The sequence below is a fragment of the Triticum aestivum genome, chromosome 7A, assembly GCF_018294505.1.
Source record: "Triticum aestivum cultivar Chinese Spring chromosome 7A, IWGSC CS RefSeq v2.1, whole genome shotgun sequence".
In the NCBI taxonomy this organism is placed as follows: domain Eukaryota; kingdom Viridiplantae; phylum Streptophyta; class Magnoliopsida; order Poales; family Poaceae; genus Triticum; species Triticum aestivum.
In genome coordinates, this window is record NC_057812.1 from 685,148,596 (window position 1) to 685,160,687 (window position 12,092).

Sequence of the window (12,092 nt, forward strand, 5' to 3'; positions counted from 1 at the left end):
TGATCAACGAGCTAGTCAACTAGAGGCTTACTAGGCACATGGTGTTGTCTATGTATCCACACATGTATCTGAGTTTCCTATCAATACAATTCTAGCATGGATAATAAACGATTATCATGAACAAGGAAATATAATAATAATCAATTTATTATTGCCTCTAGGGCATATTTTCAACAGTACTAGCCAGTTCTAAAAAAAAGTAGTACTAGCCTAAAATAAAGGGAAAAGATAACACCAATATGTGTGGGCGTTTGTATCTCGCACACGCGCATGAATCAATGTTTGTTTGTGTTTGCACGAATCTTGGCATGTTTTGTCAGATTTTTTATACCATGTAGAACTGGGCTGGTGTGTGGGCATTTATCCGATCGCTCACACGTCTGTTTCACCGTGTGGAGGGGCTGTTGTGTTGGTGTTTAGCAGTTCGCCCACACGCCAGTTTTCACGCACGCATAAGGGCTGGTCTGTGGGCGTTTATCAGTTCGCGCACACGCCCGTCTTCTCCCCGACACCCAAAGTTATCAGTTGCCATGTGTTTTGCAGGGTATATGGCAACTGCTCTAATGTGCTTGTAAGCAGATGGCAACTCTCTTTTTACCCAAACATGTTATTTTATCATGTCTTTTTGTAGTGCTACATGGCAATTGCCTAGTGTTAGTAGGTGGCAACTCCTAAAGGTTTCAAACCATGGCAACTATAGTGGACCAGACCATACGTGGCAACAACTGCAGTTGTCCAAAAATGGCATCTGGCACTTGACCTGAGATGGCAATTACAGTTAAGCAACCATGACAATTGTAGTTGTCAGACATGGCAACTGCAGATCACCAACATGGCAATTGTAGTTAAATGAACATGAAAGAGGGTCCCGACCATGGCAACTGCCGGGACGCGTTGGTGACTATCACGTGGAGCATGTGGACGTTATTAATTTTACCCACACGTAGGCATGTGGGAGGGACCGCGAGGCAAAAGACCAGCCGTGGGGGCATTACTTGTTTTGCCCACGCATAGATGTGTGGACTGGTTCTCTTAGATATACACGAAACGTGTGGCCAGACCCCCTAACGTCCACACGTATGAGCGTTATCGGGACCCAAAATAAAATAAAAGTAGTACTAGAAAAAACTCAGATGTTATCATCTTTGCAGGCGTATTATTCATATTCGTGTCCAGAACAAACTCCAACTCGTATTTGTATGAACCAACTCTAGCTGATTCTTATCCGTACGTACAATGCAAGGGTTTACTGCCCTTGATTTTAGTTGCTGCTGCGGCTTACAATCTCTATATATGCCAAGTGAATCACCTCGAAATTGTTTCCCACACGGCATATAAACGCACAACCGATCGACATCATGTCCGGTCATCTCGCCCTAAGTATTTTTTGCAAGGAACAAAAGGACATAGGGCAAGGCCGGCCTTCAGAAATCTCTGGACAAATCCGAGGGTGCAAGAGGACCCAACGTGGCCGGCCGCCGGAAACGAAGCCAAACCATATGGGGATCAAGGCGTTCTCGCTGCGCGGTCTACTTCACCGGGTGCATGCGCTGTTCCGGGCACTGTTGGCCGACACGCGGTCGCCGGTCTACCTGCCGAACGAGCTCGTGTCCGATATCCTGTCCAGGATCCCTGAGAGGTCCGTGCGCCGGTTCCGGTGCGTGTCCAAGGAGTGGCGTGCCCTCGTCACCTCCCCCGCCTTCATCGCCGCACACAAGTCCCGCGCCGAGCCATTCCTCGTGGTGTACTCCAATCCCTGCGAGGGCCTGCGGCTGATCGATATGGATGGCAACGTCGTAAGGTTGATTAGCGACATGCGTGGGTGTTGGAGTCCGGTGTCCACGAGCCCCGATGGTATTCTATGTGTCACTGGCTATCTGGATAGCTACCCGGGTACCGCTGTTTTTGCCGGGTTGATCGACCTTGGCACCATGGAGGCGGTTGTCACCCGCTTAGAACACAATAAAGCTTGGGGCTTCGGTCGTGCTGTCCCGTCAGATGCGCATAAGATTGTGCGCTTTCAAGACCACACCACGGGATGTTATTGTGAGGTTTACACGATAGGGGGTGGTGCCGGGTGGAGACGGAGGAAATCACACCCATTGCGCATTACAAATACGATACCTTTGAAAACTATGCTGCAACGGTCAATGGTGTGTTGTATTTGTTGGCAAATACGAAGCGACAGGGCATGGACTATGTACTCTGCTTTGACCTCGAGAGCGAGGAGTGGAAGAATAACATCAAAGGCCCACCAAATATGGACGTCCGGTTGCATGATATCAGCTTAGGCGAGCTTAAGGACACTTTGTATATGGCTGAAAAGAAGAACTGGGAAACCGATCATGGGTATACAAACGTATGGCTCATGACTGATTTTGATATATGAGTATCTGGATCAAGGCATATACGATACCATTAGAGCCGTCCATGCTCCCGTATGCTCCCATGTTTTGTCGGATGATACCTTTGAGGGTGTTGCACGATGTTGAAATATGTGTGTAGGGATATTAGCGCGTGCGTTTGTTTTGTGTTAGTTGTAATCAGCGGTTGAGTTAGGCTTGATTCTATTCTCTGTATAGCTGTATATTATAACGTGGAGATCAAGCCTATTGTAACGTGGAGATCAAGCCTAACTCCCGTATCTCAACCATGTAATCTTCTGTTGGCCTTGAGCCTATATATACACGCACGCGTCCCTGCAGAGATGCACACGTTTCAACCATATTTTACATGGTAATCAGAGCCTCTATCTCTTCCACAAACACATCTAGCCATGGCAGGTTCCTCCGCTCCGGCAGCCATCTCCTTCGCCCATGTTCAGATCGCTGAGAAGCTAACCAGGGAGAACTATCTACCCTGGAAGGCTCAGGTCCTGCCACCGGTCCGAGGTGCCCTTCTCATGGGTTTCCTCGACGGATCGCGGGCAGCACCACCGGAGGAAATCGAGGAGGCAAAGGCGGACAAGACCGTCGAGAAGGTATGTAACCCAGCCTATGCAGCATGGGTGGCTCAAGACCAGCAGGTTTTGGGTTTTCTGCTCGGGTCTCTTTCCCGAGAGGTGTTGCTGCAGGTGATGGATCATACGGAGAGCAGCAAGCTGTGGGCCGCGATCCAGGCGATGTTCGCCTCGCAGTCGCGTGCCCGCGTCATCCAGCTCCGCACGCAGCTCACAAACTCGCGCAAGGGAGATCTCTCTGCCACTGCGTACTTCACCAAGATGAAGGGAATCGCTGACGAGCTTGCTGCCACGGGGAAGAAGATGGACGATGACGATCTGGTCTCGCAGATTCTCTCGGAGCTTGATGCAGACTACAACCCCTTCATCTCGGCGCTCTCTGCCAAGGCGAACGAGCAGGCGATCACCCTCGCCGAACTCTTCTCCGGGCTCCTGGTGGCCGAGTCACGTCTGGAGGCGCAGAACCCGGTGAGTCAGCAGCTGTCGGTCAATCTCGTCGCCAAGGGTGGACGTGGCGGCGGCTATCCTCAGGGTCGCAGCAACAGCAGCGGCAACAGTCGCGGTGGAGGAGGCGGGCGCTCCTCTGATGACGGGCGTGGTGGCTATGGTGGCTACCCCAACCAGCGCCAAGGCCAAGGCTGTGGTGGTCACGGTGGTGGAGGCTACCACAACGGCGGCGGCTACAACGGCGGCGGCGGCGGCTACTACTACGGCGGCGACGGCGGCGGCTACAACAACCATACCCGAACCGACGTGGTCATATGACAAATCTGTGGCAAGGCCGGCCACGATGCATATCGCTGCTGGAAGAGGTTCGAGAAGAACTTCAAGAGGAAGGAGAAGATAGCAAAATCCGCAGCCACTTCGTACGGAGTTGATACGAACTGGTACATCGACACTGCAGCAACCAACCACGTCACGAGTGAGCTAGACAAGCTCGCTACCCACGAACGCTACACCGGCATAGATCAAGTCCACACGGCGAGTGGGTCAGGTATGGAAATTGCTCACATTGGTCATGCGCATATTCATACTCATGATCAACCTATTCATCTTCGAGATATTTTACATGTTCCCAAATCTGCAAAGAATTTGATTGCTGCTCAAAAACTTGCTCATGACAATCACGCATACTTGGAAGTTTACCCTGAGTTCTTTTCTATCAAACAACAGGGAACGGGGAAAATTCTGTTGCGCGCACAGAGTAGAGGTGGCCTCTATCCTCTACCTCATGCACCATCCGTTCGTGGGAAGCATGTCCTTGGTGTGCAAAAAGCATCGTCTTCTCGGTGGCGTGGACGTCTAGGGCATCCATCCTTTGTCATAGTCGATCAAGTAGTCAAAAATAATTGTCTTCTCGTGTCAAATAAAAGGCATGAGTCTGTTTGTGATGCATGTCAAAAGGCAAAAAGCCATCAGTTACCGTATCCTCGGTCTACTAGTGTCTCTAGTGCTCCTTTAGAGCTAGTCTTTTCGGATGTTTGGAGTCCTGCTGTTACTTCTGTAGGCAGGTTCACATATTATGTTAGTTTCATTGATAATTTCAGCAAGTTTACTTGGATATACTTGATCAAAAATAGATCTGAAGTGTTTCAGAAGTTTCATGATTTTCAGCAACATGTTGAACGCTTGTTTGATAGGAAAATCCTTGCCATGCAAACCGACTGGGGTGGCGAATATCGCAAACTAAATTCATTCTTTGAGCGCATTGGTATTTCCCACCATGTTTCGTGCCCTCATGCCCACCAACAAAATGGCTCCGCTGAAAGAAAACATAGACACATTGTTGAAATCGGCCTCGCCTTACTCGCTCATGCATCCATGCCATTAAAATTCTGGGATGAAGCTTTCACTACTGCCGTTTATCTCATTAATCGTCTCCCTAGTAAAGTCATTCAGTCTCAAACACCACTAGAGCGCCTTTTCAATATCACCCCAGATTATTCTTTTCTTCGTGTTTTTGGGTGCGCGGTATGGCCTAACCTATGCCCCTTCAACAAGCATAAACTGCAGTTTCGCTCTACGCGGTGTGCGTTTCCTGGATATAGTCCCCTTCACAAAGGCTATAAATGTCTAGACATCTAGAGTGGACGTGTCTATATATCTCGTGATGTTGTCTTTGACGAGTCCATCTTTCCGTTTTCTGAACATCACGAGAACGCCGGCGCTCAACTCCGTGCGGAAATCAATTTGCTTCCTCCCACACTCCTTAATCCTCCTGTATTTGATCATGGGGGTGATTTGCAAAATGACCATGTGACTTTTTCTGATCAAAATTTGGAGTTTCCAAGTGTACAGGAAGCAGAATATACGCAGGACTCCACAAGTGGTGACGCAGCAGATCCTAGTCACGAGGAGGACTCTCCTGCCCTGTTAGGCGAGGGATCCCATGCAGGGTCTTCGACGCACTCCCAGGCGCCCGCCCGTTCCGTCCCGGGATCAGTGCGACAGACGCATGGAGCGGGCGTGGGAGCCGGTTCTCCCTCGCCGCATGGCCCCAGCCCACGGGCTGGTGCAGAGGCGACAGGCCCGGCCGATCGCCAACGGGCTGCATGGCCCGCAACACCAGGTGGCGATTCCTGGACGAACGGGGGAGGAGGCGCTGATCTCTTCCCTGACGCAGCGGACAGTACTCCTGGTGGATCCTCTGTGGCTGCGGGATCGCCTGTGGCTACGCCACCACAGCCTCCACCACCACCTGTTATTCCGAGGGCTCGTACTCATTTACAAACCGGTATTTCTCAGCCAAAAATACGCACTGATGGTACTGTTTGATGGTTAAACTTCTGCAGCACAGGTGAACCACAAAATGTGAGAGAAGCATTAGGGGATCAACGGTGGACGGAGGCCATGAATGAAGAATACTCGGCTCTCATGAGAAACAAGACTTGGCATCTTGTACCGTTTGAGAGGGGAAGTAATTTGATAGATTGCAAATGGATCTATAAAATTAAGAAAAAGTCTGATGGTTCCATTGACAGGTATAAGGCACGTTTGGTTGCCAAAGGTTTTAAACAGAGGTATGGAATTGACTACGAGGACATTTTTAGTCCTGTGGTCAAAGCGGCTACCATCAGATTAATTTTGTCCATTGCTGTTTCGAGAAACTGGTGCATGCGACAGCTAGATGTAAAGAACGCGTTTCTTCATGGTGTTCTGGAAGAGAAAGTGTTCATGAGACAACCCCCAGGATATGAGGATCCTAATAGACCTGGGTACGTGTGCAAATTGGATAAGGCTTTGTATGGACTGAAACAAGCTCCACGTGCATGGTATTCTAGATTGTCAACAAAATTACAAACACTTGGTTTTGTTCCTTCAAAGGCTGATACATCCCTATTTTTCTTCAACAAAAATGGTGTAGTTATGTTCATGCTTATTTATGTTGATGACATAATTGTTACTAGTTCCTCACCAAAAGTTGTTGAAGCACTCCTTCAGGATCTTCGGAAAGATTTTGCCTTGAAGGACTTGGGTCAACTTCACTATTTCCTAGGCATAGAGGTAAAGAAGGGAAAGAGTGGTATACTATTGACTCAAGAAAAATATATAGAAGAGATTCTCACAAGGGTGGGTATGAAGGATTGTAAGCCTGTTCCAACACCCTTATCTATTTCTGAGAAGTTGTCATTAACGGAGGGAGAGCCACTTGGGTATGAGGATTCTACCAGGTATAGAAGCATAGTTGGTGCATTGCAGTATGTCACATTAACTAGGCCAGATATAGCTTTCTCTGTTAACAAAATATGTCAGTTTTTGCACTCTCCTACTTCTGCTCACTGGACTGCAGTCAAGAGAATTCTTAGATATTTGAAGTATACATCAAGTCTTGGGCTCAAGTTTGTTAAATCAGACTCCACACTTGTAAGTGCTTTTTCTGATGCTGACTGGGCATGTTGTCCAGATGACAGAAGGTCGACAGGTGGCTTTGCAGTCTTTTTTGGCTGTAATCTTATTTCTTGGAGTGCTCGTAAACAGGCTACAGTCTCTAGGTCTAGTACAGAGGCTGAATATAAGGCACTGGCAAATGCAACAGCTGAGATAATTTGGGTGCAAACTCTGTTGAGGGAATTGGGTGTGGAACATTCAAAGGTTGCATCATTGTGGTGTGATGTGATAATCTTGGAGCCACATATCTGTCAGCCAATCCAGTCTTTCATGCAAGGACAAAACATATTGAAGTGGACTATCATTTTGTTCGAGAGAGAGTAGCTAATAAGTTGCTCAATATTCGTTTTATCCCCACGGGTGACCAACTTGCAGATGGCTTCACCAAGACATTGTCTGTGAAACAGCTTGAAGCTTTCAGACACAATCTCAACTTAGATAAGTTGTGATTGAGAGGGGATGTTGAAATATGTGTGTAGGGATATTAGCGCGTGCGTTTGTTTTGTGTTAGTTGTAATCAGCGGTTTGAGTTAGGCTTGATTCTATTCTCTGTATAGCTGTATATTATAACGTGGAGATCAAGCCTATTGTAACGTGGACATCAAGCCTAACTCCCGTATCTCAACCATGTAATCTTCTGTTGGCCTTGAGCCTATATATACACGCACGCGTCCCTGCAGAGATGCACACGTTTCAACCATATTTTACACACGACAGTTCAAAGCTGCGCTTCTACTATGGTTCTAGATATGTATTATTTGTGTTACGAGGAGCACAGTTACAAATCTATGACCCTCATTCTGAGACATGCACAGATGTGACAGAAAAACTGCTTGGTGACCACGGCACCGTTGTCGGCTTTTGCAGCTCGCACATGGAGCGTTTTGGCTCGGCAAAGATCCAACGCCCCATATCCTCGTTCCGCCACATTTGATGTAGTATTTTTTTTTTCTGGCTCATTTGGTGGCGGGGATCTGGCGACTTGGAGTGACTCATCCACGAGTGGGAATTTTACAACCAGAGATTTTAGGGATTTTAGGAGGACGTCATATGTAGCTCGCACTAGTGCAGAATGATTTCGAGAGAGTTAGAGGCTGACCCTATAATTTTTACTTTAATTTTTCTATAGAATTGTTTCCGATTCACCAAACCAATTCTTGTCTCTTTCTGAACTGCCTCTTTATTTCATGGAAAAAGGAAATATCAATAAACTTTAACAGGAAAGTTCTAATTCTTTTGTAAATCTATATAAATCAGTTTTTATCCTGTTTGCAGCCGGGCGCACCGAATCTACCAGTTTACTTGCTTCTGCGGTATACAATCTCCGTATATGCCAAGTGAATCACGGCACGATCTCTTTGTAATACGATGCATACGGTGGCTTCCATGCGAATAAACCAAGATCGTTTCTGACACGGCCGGGCCTGCCAGCTTCCATCACGGGCCAAAATCCGTGAACATCTTGTCCGGCCTTCAAAAATCAACCTGAGCAAAATCCGAAGATGCAAACTCGCCGGCTGCCGGTACGATCGAAGCCAAATCATATGGGGATCAAGGTATCGTCGTTGCGGGTTCTTCTGTACCGGGTGCAGGCGCTGTTCCGAACTCCGTCGACCGACACGCCATCGCTGGTCTACTTGCCAAAAGATGTGCTATCCCGGCCCCGTCCACCCACACACCGTCGCCGGTCTACTTGCCAAGCAAGCTAGTCTGTGACATCCTGTCCAGGATGTTGAAAATATAAGCAAATTACTACGAGATTTAATCCAAATAAACAGAAGATAAATCATGACAGCAGCAGCAAAGATTAAATTAAACATGCGAATCACATCTAGGGCACATACTAGAAACATGAATTATACCACGATCTCGAACAAGAATAGAATCACATACGGTGCAGCAGGAGCAGCACCGCCGGCGTTGATATTGTCGTCCATGTCGTTGAGGATGAGGTTGCCGAGGTCGGGGAAGAAGTCGTCGTTGGCGAAGTCATCGCTGGCAGCAGTCGCGCGAGTGCGCTCCCCAAAAATCTAATCGCACCTCTCCCGTACAGGATCACGAGAGACGGGGTTCCGGAGGCCTGCTGTCCCTTCTCGCGGTGCACGCCGGAAGGAGGGATGGAGAAAACTTGCTTGGCGGCGCAATGCTATGGAACGGTGGTGCGAAACTATACGATGTGGGGACGGTTAGGATAGACGTCTGCCTGACTATATAATGCGGGCCGGGTAGGTGGTGGAGAAATCCCCACGTCAAGTAACAGCCCCACAATCCAAAAGGATTGAAAACGGCTGAGAATTAATAACTTATTAATTATTTCGGACCAGCAAAAATATAGAATACGTGCATAGCTCTGTCCTCGGCTCATTCCCGCAACCCGCGGCGTGTCGTGACGTGGCGAGGCGAGGCGTGGCGAAGCGAGCGAGGAGGAGGAGCGTGCGTGTAAGTTTCCTCTTCTCATGCTCATAGAGGTGATAGAAGAGCTCAGCTTATAAAGAGGTGCAACTTTCTCTCAACTTATGGGATGGGACTAAAGTTTAGTCTCACTCACACCACTCACATGTGTGCATGAATGGGCCAAGAGAATTTTAAAATTTTAGTTGGGCTTTGGGCCAAAAGCCCACTAGCAAATTCCAACAATCCCCCACAAAGTCTCATTGGCATATCTCATCATTTAATTCCAAATCATTGTTTATATACCGGTGCTGAGTGGAGACTGTAAAGTTGAACTTTCACTTAAAGGTCTATGCTAGACTAGGTCACAACTTGAATAGCGGACTACGCCTTAAACTATAAGTTTTCTGCGACACTAGTTTCACACAAATTCTTGACTGATACTGGGCTGCCGCAAGGCTTCCCCGCGGGTGAAGCGTATACGTCATACTCCAGGGCCTATCATGAATTTATTAGAGAGCATCCAATTCTCACAGACTGCAACGTTTAACAGTCAAACTCATATAGGTGTGTTCCTCAGAGATGCTCTGCAGGGCAACATCTATGCTTACCCGAATAAGCCACTTGAACACACATTAAGATAAGTATCAACCTGCCATGCAGATCAGAAGAGTATTGCATCTTCATGGAGTGGGATAATTAACATAGGGATACTCTTCTTCCAGCTGACCAACAGCTTGTCTCCCTCTTCTACTTCACGGGATCTCCGATCGCATAGAGTGAGTTACCACTATGGACAACTCATGCAGTGGTTCTCAAACCCATCTCCATCAATGCATTATCTATCACATTACGTGATAAACCCTTTGTGAAGGGATCTGCCAACTTTTTCGACGTTTGAATATAATCCAACGTAATAACTCCGGAGTTCCTCAATTTTCTCACAGATTTTAGTCTCCTCTTCACATGCCTTGAGGACTTCATATTATCCTTAGAACTGTTTATCTTGACGATCACAGTTTGATTACCACAGTTCATCGGGATAGGGAGTATTATTTTTTCAACTATAAGTAAGTCCATCAAAAGCTCATGAAGCCACTCTGCTTCAACAGTGGCAGTGTCTAATGCTTTGAGTTCTGCTTCCATAGTTGACCTCGTTAAGATGGTCTGCTTGCAAGACTTAGCGCCACCACCAAGTGTAAAAACATAACCACTTGTGGCCTTAATCTCATCAGTATCAGATATCCAGTTTGAGTCACTATAACCCTCCAGTACCCTTGGATACCCCGTGTAGTGAGTCCCATAGCTCGCAGTGCCTTTCAAGTAGTGCATAACTCTCTCAAGCGCACGCCAATGATCATCCCCCCGTTTTGACACAAAACAACTTAGTTTGCTCACAGCAAAAGAGATGTCAGGCCTCGTGGCACTCGCCAAATACATAAGCGAGCCAATAATCTGAGACTACCTCAGTTGATCTCTAGCAATCCGTCGATTCTTCCGAAGCAACACACTAGCATCACATGGAGTTGGAGAAGGCGTCCAGTCGCTATACCCAAAACGACTCAAGATCTTTTCCACATAGTGAGACTGAAGCAGTGTGATCCCACCATTCTCATCTCTCAACCGCTTGATGTTTGAGATAACATCAGCTACTCCTAGATCCTTCATCTCAAAACAACGAGATAAGAAATCCTTAACCTCCTTGATTAGATCAAGTTTGGTTCCAAAGATCAGTATGTCATCGACATATAGACAAAGAATAACTCCTTCGCCCCCACCATGGCGATAGTACACACACTTGTCACCATCATTTACTACAAAGTCGACAGTAGTTAATGTTCTTTCGAACTTCTCATGCCACTCCTTAGGAGCTTGTTTAAGGCCATATAAAGACTTTAATAACTTGCACGCCTTTCCTTCCTGACCAGGTACTACAAAACCATCTGGCCGATCCATATAAATTTCCTCCTTCAACTCTCCATTGAGGAAAGCCGTCTTAACGTCCATTTGATGAACGAGAAGATCATGTGAGGCAGCCAGTGATAGTAGCACCCGAATAGTGGTCAGTCTAGCCACATGTGAGTAAGTATCAAAGTAGTCTTCACCTTCTTTCTGGGTATAACCCTTAGCCACAAGCCGTGCCTTGTACTTTTAAATTGTACCATCAGGTCTAAGATTTTTCTTGAACACCCACTTACATCCTACAGGTTTGCGCCCATAAGGACGGTCTGTGATCTCCCAGGTTTCGTTAGCTAAGATGAAATCCATCTCGCTACGAACAGCTTCCTTCCAGTAGTCAGCATCAGGAGATGCATAAGCTTCTGAAATAGTCCTGGGTGTGTCATCCACGAGGTATACAATGAAATCATCACCAAAGGACTTTGCAGTCCTCTGTCTCTTACTCCTTACAGGAGTTTCATTATTACCCTTAACAGGATTCTCAACGTGTTTCGTCGCAATGGTGGGTTCAGGAATTACAGCAAATTCCTCACTAGATGGAGTAGGTATCTCCTGATTTGATGAACTCGACATATCCTTCATAGGAAATATGTCCTCAAAGAAAGTTGCATCATTCGACTCCATAATCGTACCAACATGCATGTCGGATACTTCAGATTTTATTATCAAAAATTTATAGCCAATGCTATGAAAAACATAGCCCAGAAGAACACAATCCACGATTTTTGGTACAAGCTTGCACTTCTTGGGATTTGGTATATTGACTTTCGCCAAACACCCCCAAGTACGTAGGTAAGAGAGTTTCAACATTTTCCTTTCCCATTCCTCAAATGGAGTCATGGTCTTATGCTTTGTGGGAACTCGATTTAGGACATGACATGCGGTCATTAGCACC